The following is an 8440-nucleotide window of genomic DNA, read 5'->3' on the forward strand; positions in this document are numbered from 1 at the left end:
TATCTCTCATTCCTTGCCAAGAATCAGAAAAGATGCCAGAGAGCTTAGCTATAGAAGATTCAGATGGAGAATCTTCATTTGCAGCAAGGTCATCATTATCCTCATCATCCTCATCACTCTCGGAGTTTTCATGAGAAGGAGTATTTGAAGGAGAGGAAGAACGGATTTTTCTCTTCTTTGAAGGAGGAGAAGTTGGTTTTTCCCTGCGAAGAGCACCTTTTCCTTTATCACCAGTCTTCGTAACATTGGCAGGCTCTTCTATTTCAGCAATAACCTTCACACACAGATAGAAATAAGAAATAGAGGCAACAATATATTGTTTAAAATCATAAGAGAATATTTCTTACCTCATCTGTGTATGAGCGAAGAGCTAACAAGGTACTAGCCTTACCAGTCCTGTGGTAGCTATCTTTCAGTTTCTGGATCTGTAGAATGTCGCAAGAGTCGGCGAATAAAAGAATAAAGATAAATAAAGAAACGTAAAGTGGGAAAAACTGGAAGAAACATACCTCTTTCTTATTCTCGGGCCAGGAGAATACCCAAGGTTGATAAGTAGCGAGATTCTAAGGAAGAACATTTGACCCAGCAATGTAAGGTCCTTTCAGCATCAAGGCAAAACACACCATTTATCATCTTTAGATTGGCGAGGGGTTTTGTTCTTACAAGAGTGCCAATCAATGTATTGCATGAGTATTTTAGCTTCATCAATATTATCTTTCCTTTTCAAGCGAATACCCCAGCAAGTATTCTCTTTCTTCATGGAGATCAATTCATAATTCTCAAAGAAACTCACTACTGTGTACTTTTCAGCGATTATCTCCAAGTTTGCGAATTTAGGATCCCAAAGTTCTTTAGAGTAAAGAGATCCTTTACCAGCACCACGATTAGCGAAATCCAGCATCATACGGATGCAATCCCCACTCAATTGAAAGATAGCTCGCGAGAAGTTTGGATGAGCGAGAATCTCATAAAATAAAGGAATGTCAGGGTCATAAAGAGGAATGGAGAGACCTGCGAGAATTTAACCCAGCGAAACTATGATTATTTGATCATCACAGTGTTGATCAGAAAAAAGTTTAATAGAAAGAATTGATTTGGAACTTTCACCAGGAATGGTAGAAAGTGTAAAACCTCTCTCGTCGAGATCTTTTTGGGTTTCCTTAAAAGTTTTCTCATGCTTTTGACCGCTTGGAGGCATATCTGAATATAGAGTATGGGAATGAATGAAAAGTAAGAAGATTGAAGAGGGAAGAATTACAGTAGCAGAACTTACGGAAGAACAATAGAGTTGCAGAGATGAGAGAGTAAAAAGAGAAGAGAAAGTAAAAAGAAAATGGAAAGAAGAGTAAGAAGAATATATAAAGAAGATTTTTTTATTCAAAGAAATAAACACCATTAATGCGAAAAGACGTGAGCGGTTGAAAAGCAGCGGTTACAGAAGACGTGTCAAGAAATAGATGGAAGAAATGATACGTGTGATAAATGCAGAATATGAAGAGATGGACAGCTGCGGCATTTCTCACATCATTCTCTACTTCGCAGAGAAGATATGAGAAGAGTCAAGATGTAGGATCAGAGTCTCGCAACAATAATGCCTCAGCGAAATTATTAACAACACAACACAACAGTGTCGCAGAACAACTTCAGAAACGAAATAATAAACGACGTCAGCTAAATCATGAGGAAAATGTGATGGTCCTGCGAAAATTAGGGAGTTTGCGAGATTAACATTTGTAAGGTTGCGAGAATGTCGCAAGCCATATCCGAAAATAAAGGACAGATTAGCTGTCACCCACTATGTAATTCCCTATAAATAGCCGTTCAGTTGTAAAGGAAAGGAGAGAGATCTTTTCTGAGTGAGAAACAAGTAAATAGGAGAGAGAAAATCTAGAGCAGTGGTTATTCTTGATTCCTTTATCTTTTCTTGTAAGATTGTTCAAAGATTCATCAATAAAATTAAGATTGTTAATCTAAAAATGAGTTGAATGTTAATTAAATCTTGTGAGGGGTGTAGTATAGGATTTCCTGCAACTACACATCTCACGAACTTGTAGTATTCCACAGGTGATTTGACAAGCAACAGGATCCATGTTGGATGAAAAATAAAGAGCAGACTTGTTGAAATTAATTAGTTGCCCTGAGCAAGCACTAAACTCTTCAATAACCTGAAGAAGTTTGTTAGTCTGATCCAGTGTAGCCTTGCAAAACAAGAGACAATCATCCGCAAAGAGAAGGTGATTTATCTTAGGTGCAGATCTTGAGATTTTCATACCTGTGAGTAGATTAGATCTTTCACAAAAGCAAGAACCCTAGAGAAAGATTTCATGGCTAAGATGAATAAATAAGGAGATAAAGGATCTCCATGACGGATTCCTCTAGTTGGAGTGAAAGATTTTGTTGGACTGCCATTTAGAAGGACTTCAATCTGTGTTGTACTTACACATTGGTAAATGAGCTGACAAAACTTGTCTCCAAAACCAAACTTTTTGTAGTTGCAGGAAATCCTACACTACACCCCTCATATGATTTCATTATTAATCAACTCATTTTTAGGTTTACACTCTTAATTTTATTGATCAATCTTTGAATGTTCTTACAAGAAAAGATAAAGAAATCAAGAATGATCTCTGCTCTAGACTTTCTCTCTCCTATTTACTTGTTTCTTACTCAAAAAAGATCTCTACCTTTTCTTTACAACTTGAACGACTATTTATAGGGAAATACATAGTGGATGACAGCTAATCTGTCCTTTATTTTCGGGTATGATTTGCGACATTTCACAACCTTATAAATATTAATTTCGCAATCTCTCTAATTTTCACAGGACTATCACATCTTTCTCGTGATCTTAGCTGACGTCATTTATTATATTCTTCCTGAAATTGTTCTGCGACACTATTGTATTGTGTTATTGATAATTTCGCTGAAATATTATCGTTGCGAGATTCTGATCCTATATCTTTCCTCTTCTCATATCTTTTCTGCGAAGTAGAGAATGATGTGAGAAATACCGCAGCTGCTCACCTCTTCATATTCTGCATTTATCACACGTATTCTTTCTTCCATCTATTTCTCGACACGTCTTTTGTAACCGTTGCTTTTTAACCGCTTATATCTTTCCGTATTAATCGTGTTTATTTTCTCGAGGAGAAATTCCCTCTATATATATTCCTTCTCACTCTCTTTTTCTTTTTATTTTTTATTTTCTCTGCAACTTCATCGTTCTTCTGCAAATTCCATTATTGCAACTTTTCTTCTTTCTTCTTCAATCTTTTTAAGTTCTTCTTCATCTTCATACTATTTCTTCTGCAGATCTTCATAGTTCGTAATTTTCTTTGAAACAATCTCCCTACTATTGTTTTCCATGGATTCATCAAGGTTAGTTTTCTTTTTTCTTCTTTATTAGTTTTGCTGAAATTGATCTTGTTTATTGCCTTATTTAATGTTGTTTATGTGATTCCCATACTCTTGTTATTTCAGCAAAAGCGCCTCAAACACTAGATTTACAGTTTAGAACCCTAATATTCCCAAATCGCAGCATAAGGTTGTTGCGTATAAAAGAAAGTCTGTGAATGAGAAGGTAGTAAGAAACACTATCTTTTTCTAATAACAATATTGTTGCCTCTATTTCTTATCTGGATTGTAATTCGCAGGGTGATAAAGATGTTAATAAACCTCTCAAGAAATCTCGCCACCTTAAAACTGTTCCAACTTCTGTTTCCTTCCACTTACTCATCTCTTCTAAATCTCCTGCGACATCTTCGCAAGATAAACCTTTATCTCCAATTCGCGAAAAAGCTGCGTCAGACTTCATTTCTTCAGCTGACCTTTCAATGATTGAAACCCCCCTTGTTGATCCTTCTGTGAATGAAACCTATTCTCTTCCCATTGAGAATGTTTCTCAACCTTCTATCTCTACCAGTTCTCTACCTAAGTCTCTTCCTCTTTCGAAAGAAACCGTGGAAGGGATAGATATTGCCTTCAAAGTTTTATCTGAAATTCTGGATGATGTCAAGAAGTATTCTATTGATCCTATCAATTCTAATGTTTGCGAAATTATGAGCAAGCATTTGGGTTCTGACATAGCTGCTTCGCAGACAGCTTTGGAAAAAGAATGTAATGCTCTTCCTCTCGAAAATCAGAAGCTTCAGAATGTTTTGCTGGATCGTGACAATCTTCGCAAGAAGAATGATGAACAGAGAGGTATGATTTTCTTATCTGTGTCTTTAATTTTCCTTTTTAATGGTTTTATCCTTCCTATATTTAATTATCCTTGAAATCCCTCTTTCGCATGTTAAGCTTTAAACCAGAAACGAATAATAGAGAGATATCAATTTGAATCTGTTGTTAAAGAAGCCCGTGTTGATAAATAAATCTTTATGGATCAATATAACCAATTAGATAACCTCTATTCATATTCTCTTGATCATATAAATAATCTTACCAATGAAAATACCCAATTAGTTCAAAGACAAGATTTATTAAGTAATGAAGTATCTCGTCTTTCTTATTCTTTAACTAAAGCTAATTTAGGGATGGAAACTTTATCAGATGAGAATAAAACCTTATCTCAAGAGAAGCGAACTTATTTAAACAAGATGGCGATATCTTTGCAACAACTTAGTATTCTTCAAAAAGTATGTGATGACCAAGAGCAATCTCTTCGCTCTTTGAGAAATGAACTTAAAGAAGTAACAGAGTCATCTATCGCTGAAAGAGATACACTCATTCAAGGTAGAATAGATTTAAGTGTAAAGGAGAATAAGCTTAAAGAACAATATTCCAAATTAGAAGAATCTTATTCTTCTCTTGCGAAGAAAAATGCCTTTCTTATTTCTAAAGAGAAAAATCTCCAGTCTCGACTTAAAGGTTTAGTTGGAGATAAATTTGATGACGCAATGGACCGTTGGGAGAATAGTTGTCTGTCCTTGATTCAACACCTTATTTCGCAAAAGGAAGGTAGTCATAATAGTTTGACTGCCTTAATTATCTTTTCTTTGTCATATCTTTCTAAATTCTTCATCTTAATGAAATTTTGTATTCTATCTTTCGCAGAGTCTGAGAAGAATCTTCATTCTTCTATTTCTGTTTTGGAGGCTAAATATGCCAAGATTCTCAAAGAAAATGCATTGCTCATATCTACCCTTACTGGTTCCCGCGACCGAGCAGAAAGAAGACTTGATTATCTTGCTTATTTTAAGGATATTCAAGATAGGAATCATCAGAGAGCACTTCTTCGTCAAGTTCATCTCCGGGCTGAAGTCCTTGTAAATGACATTTTATTGTCCAAATCTCTTCCTCCTACATCAATTGAACCTTTAGAAGTAGATGATGATGAAGTTCCTCACCCTGCTGATAGTGATTATGGTTACGAAAGCGGTGCAAAGGATAATTTCTTGGAAGATGAAGAAGAGATTCCTTCTAAAGAAGCATCTGCTGGTGTTAATCAAAATGAGAAAGAAATTTCTCCTGAAGAAGTAATTTCTGGCGATAATCAAGATGCTAGTCAAGGCGAAGATCAATACCGAAATGAAGGAGAGGCTTGCGAGAATATTGGCGAAGAATTTCTGTTATCTCCTGCTACTGAAATTAATACTGAAACTTGAGCTTCTTATCTAGCCTTGTCTTCTTGAACTATCTTATTTTTATCACTTTTGCAAGTTACATTTTTCAACCAGCTTTGGAATCAACTTTTCCTTTTAATATTTTGTTGATGAGAAAGATAATGCTTCTTGTGTATTGATTCCCATACTTGCCTCTCATTATCTTTCTTGCAAAAAATAATCTGTTACGAATACTTATAAATATTTTGTTTTATCATGTGGTCTTATTTTTCCTTCCTAATTAAAGGTCTTATTATGCCACCTCTTGTCATTGCGACAAAATCGCAGGACGTCCTTGCACTTTCATACAAAAACCCATTGATCTTTCCTTAACTTTTTCTTTTGTATTATGGCCTCTTCAGGAATGTTGCGACAATATGACAGGCCTAAATATTCTTGCGAAAATAAAGCCCCATGACATTGTCGTCTTACGAAGAAATCGCAGGACGTTTTCGCACTTTCATGCGAAAACCCATTGATCTCGTTTTATCCTTTTCTTTTGTATTATTGCCTCTTCAGGATTGTTGCACAAATATGACAAGCCTTAATATCCTTGCGAATAAAAAGCCTCATGACATTTGCGTCTTAAGACACTTATCAGCTCCCTAATGGAGGGTGCCGCCCTTATCTCCCCCTGGTTGCCCCTTCAAGGAGGCGTACTTCTACCATACAAGGTTAGCTCCTCCCATCCAGTCTTAACAACAACCAGTTTTTTTCGAAGCCTCTTATCCCTTTTACCTATAGGGCTTATGGTTACGAGATTGCACCCTAAGTGGGGTCTTCTTCGGGCCGAGTGCAGTATAAGCCAAGACTTGTCAAGAATGGAAAGGTACGCTTCAAACGTCCCTGGCACTCTTGACTCAACCATGTACCTCGGCGCCTTGATCATATCTGCACTCCTTGGGAGAGTCCTTATTACCTTAGTCGCCCAACCCAAGTCATATGCTTAAGCTGAGAATCCAAGGTGCCTCTCCCGGATGTCCTTTATTGACCCCAAATATCCATGACTCAGGTTCCGGTGGCGGTGTAGCCTTTCCCTGAGCCATGCAACATAGTACCCCCTAATATGACGTAATTTAGGTCTTACATTTGCCTCTTGCGAAATTTTATTCGCGAACTAGGGTGTACGCCATAAAGGTTCGCCCCTTTTTTTTATGTCATTGTTCTGTGATTATCTCTGCGAAAATTTCGCACATCATGATCTTGTTTTGATATGAGTAATCTTGCAATTATTCTTTCAAAATCCATAACTTCTCAAAGCTTCTTACGGATAATATCTTTTTAAGTACAACCTGTTCCATGGTATGTCTAATCTATGACCAACATCTCTTCTTTCTGGATCCATTAATCTATAAGCTCCTGTTCCAACTATCTCTTTAATGATGTAAGGTCCATCCCATTTTTTCGCTATTTTTCCACCATTTTCTCGCTGATATATTGGTGTTTCTCGCAGAACTAAATCTCCTGGTTGAAATTCGTGTATTTTGACACGTTTATTATATTCTCGGGCTACTCTTCGCTGATAATTCTCCATATGTTGTAAAGCTTTTTCTCTTCTTTCTTCTAATTCATCAAGTTTATTTAAAATCAAGCCCGCACTAAGATTTTTCTTCCAAGCTTCTCTTTTTGTTGTCGAAATAACATCCTCTGTTGGTAACGTTGCTTCAACTCCATATGTTAAACAAAAAGGTGACATTCCAGTAGCTTCTCTTCTAGTTGTATTATAAGCCCATACTGCATTATGTACTTGTTCGCACCATGCTCTATGATGTCCTTCCAATTACTTCTTTAATATATCTGCAATTGTTTTGTTTGTTGCTTCTACTTTCCCATTAGCTTGTGGATACAAAGGAGTAGACTTTCCACATTTTATCTTGAATGCATTAAGTAACATTTATATATTCTGTCCTTCAAATTGTTTCCCATTATCAGATACCAACTGTGCAGGAAATCCGAATCTGTAAATGATATTTTCGAATATGAATGTAAAGATATCTTTGTCGCGAATATGTTGTACTGCCTTCACTTCTGTCCATTTTGTGAAGTAATCTGTTGCGACTATTAAGTATCTTCTTTGTCCAGATCCTGGTAAAAATGGCTCCACGATATCTAAGCCCCACTTTCCAAAATGCCACACACTGGTTGAAGATGACAATGGTGCTCCAGGTGCATGTATTTTCTTTCCATGCCGCTGACAATCTTCGCAACGTCTTGATATTTGTTTTGCATCTTCATGCATGTATGGCCAGTAATAACCTTGCATTTTTGCTCTATGTGCCAAAGATCTTCCTCCACTATGATTGCCAGCATCCCCACTATGTAACATTTTTAGCACCTTTTCTCCTTCCTCTCATGTCAAACATCTGAGTGATGTTCCATTAAAGGATTTTCAGTATAGAAACCCATCTCTTAATTCATAATTCGTTTCACGGATTTTTAACTTGTGTGTTTCCAATCTATTTCTTGGTGTTTCTCCTTTCGCCAAATATGCATGAAGTTCCATTCTCCAGTCTACGATATTGTTCATTTATTCTTCTTCTTCATTGTCTATTATCATCACATCCACGTCTTCTTCTTCTTTATTGATTGATGCTGACAGAAGTGTTTGTATTTTTATGCATCTCGCAGTTGGATCTGTCATCATGCTTGAGAGGAAAGCAAAAGTTTCTGCGAGTCTGTTATCCTTTCTTGAAATGTGCCTCCATTTTATTTTTGGGATTTTTGCTGACAATTCTTCAACCAGTTTCTTGTATTTCTTCAAGGATGGTTCATTTATAGTATACTCTCCCTTTATTTGGCGAATAACTAGCTGCGAATCACTAGTGATCCTGGCATTT

The sequence above is a fragment of the Papaver somniferum genome, chromosome 5 (genome assembly GCF_003573695.1).
Source record: "Papaver somniferum cultivar HN1 chromosome 5, ASM357369v1, whole genome shotgun sequence".
Classification (NCBI taxonomy): Eukaryota; Viridiplantae; Streptophyta; class Magnoliopsida; order Ranunculales; family Papaveraceae; genus Papaver; species Papaver somniferum.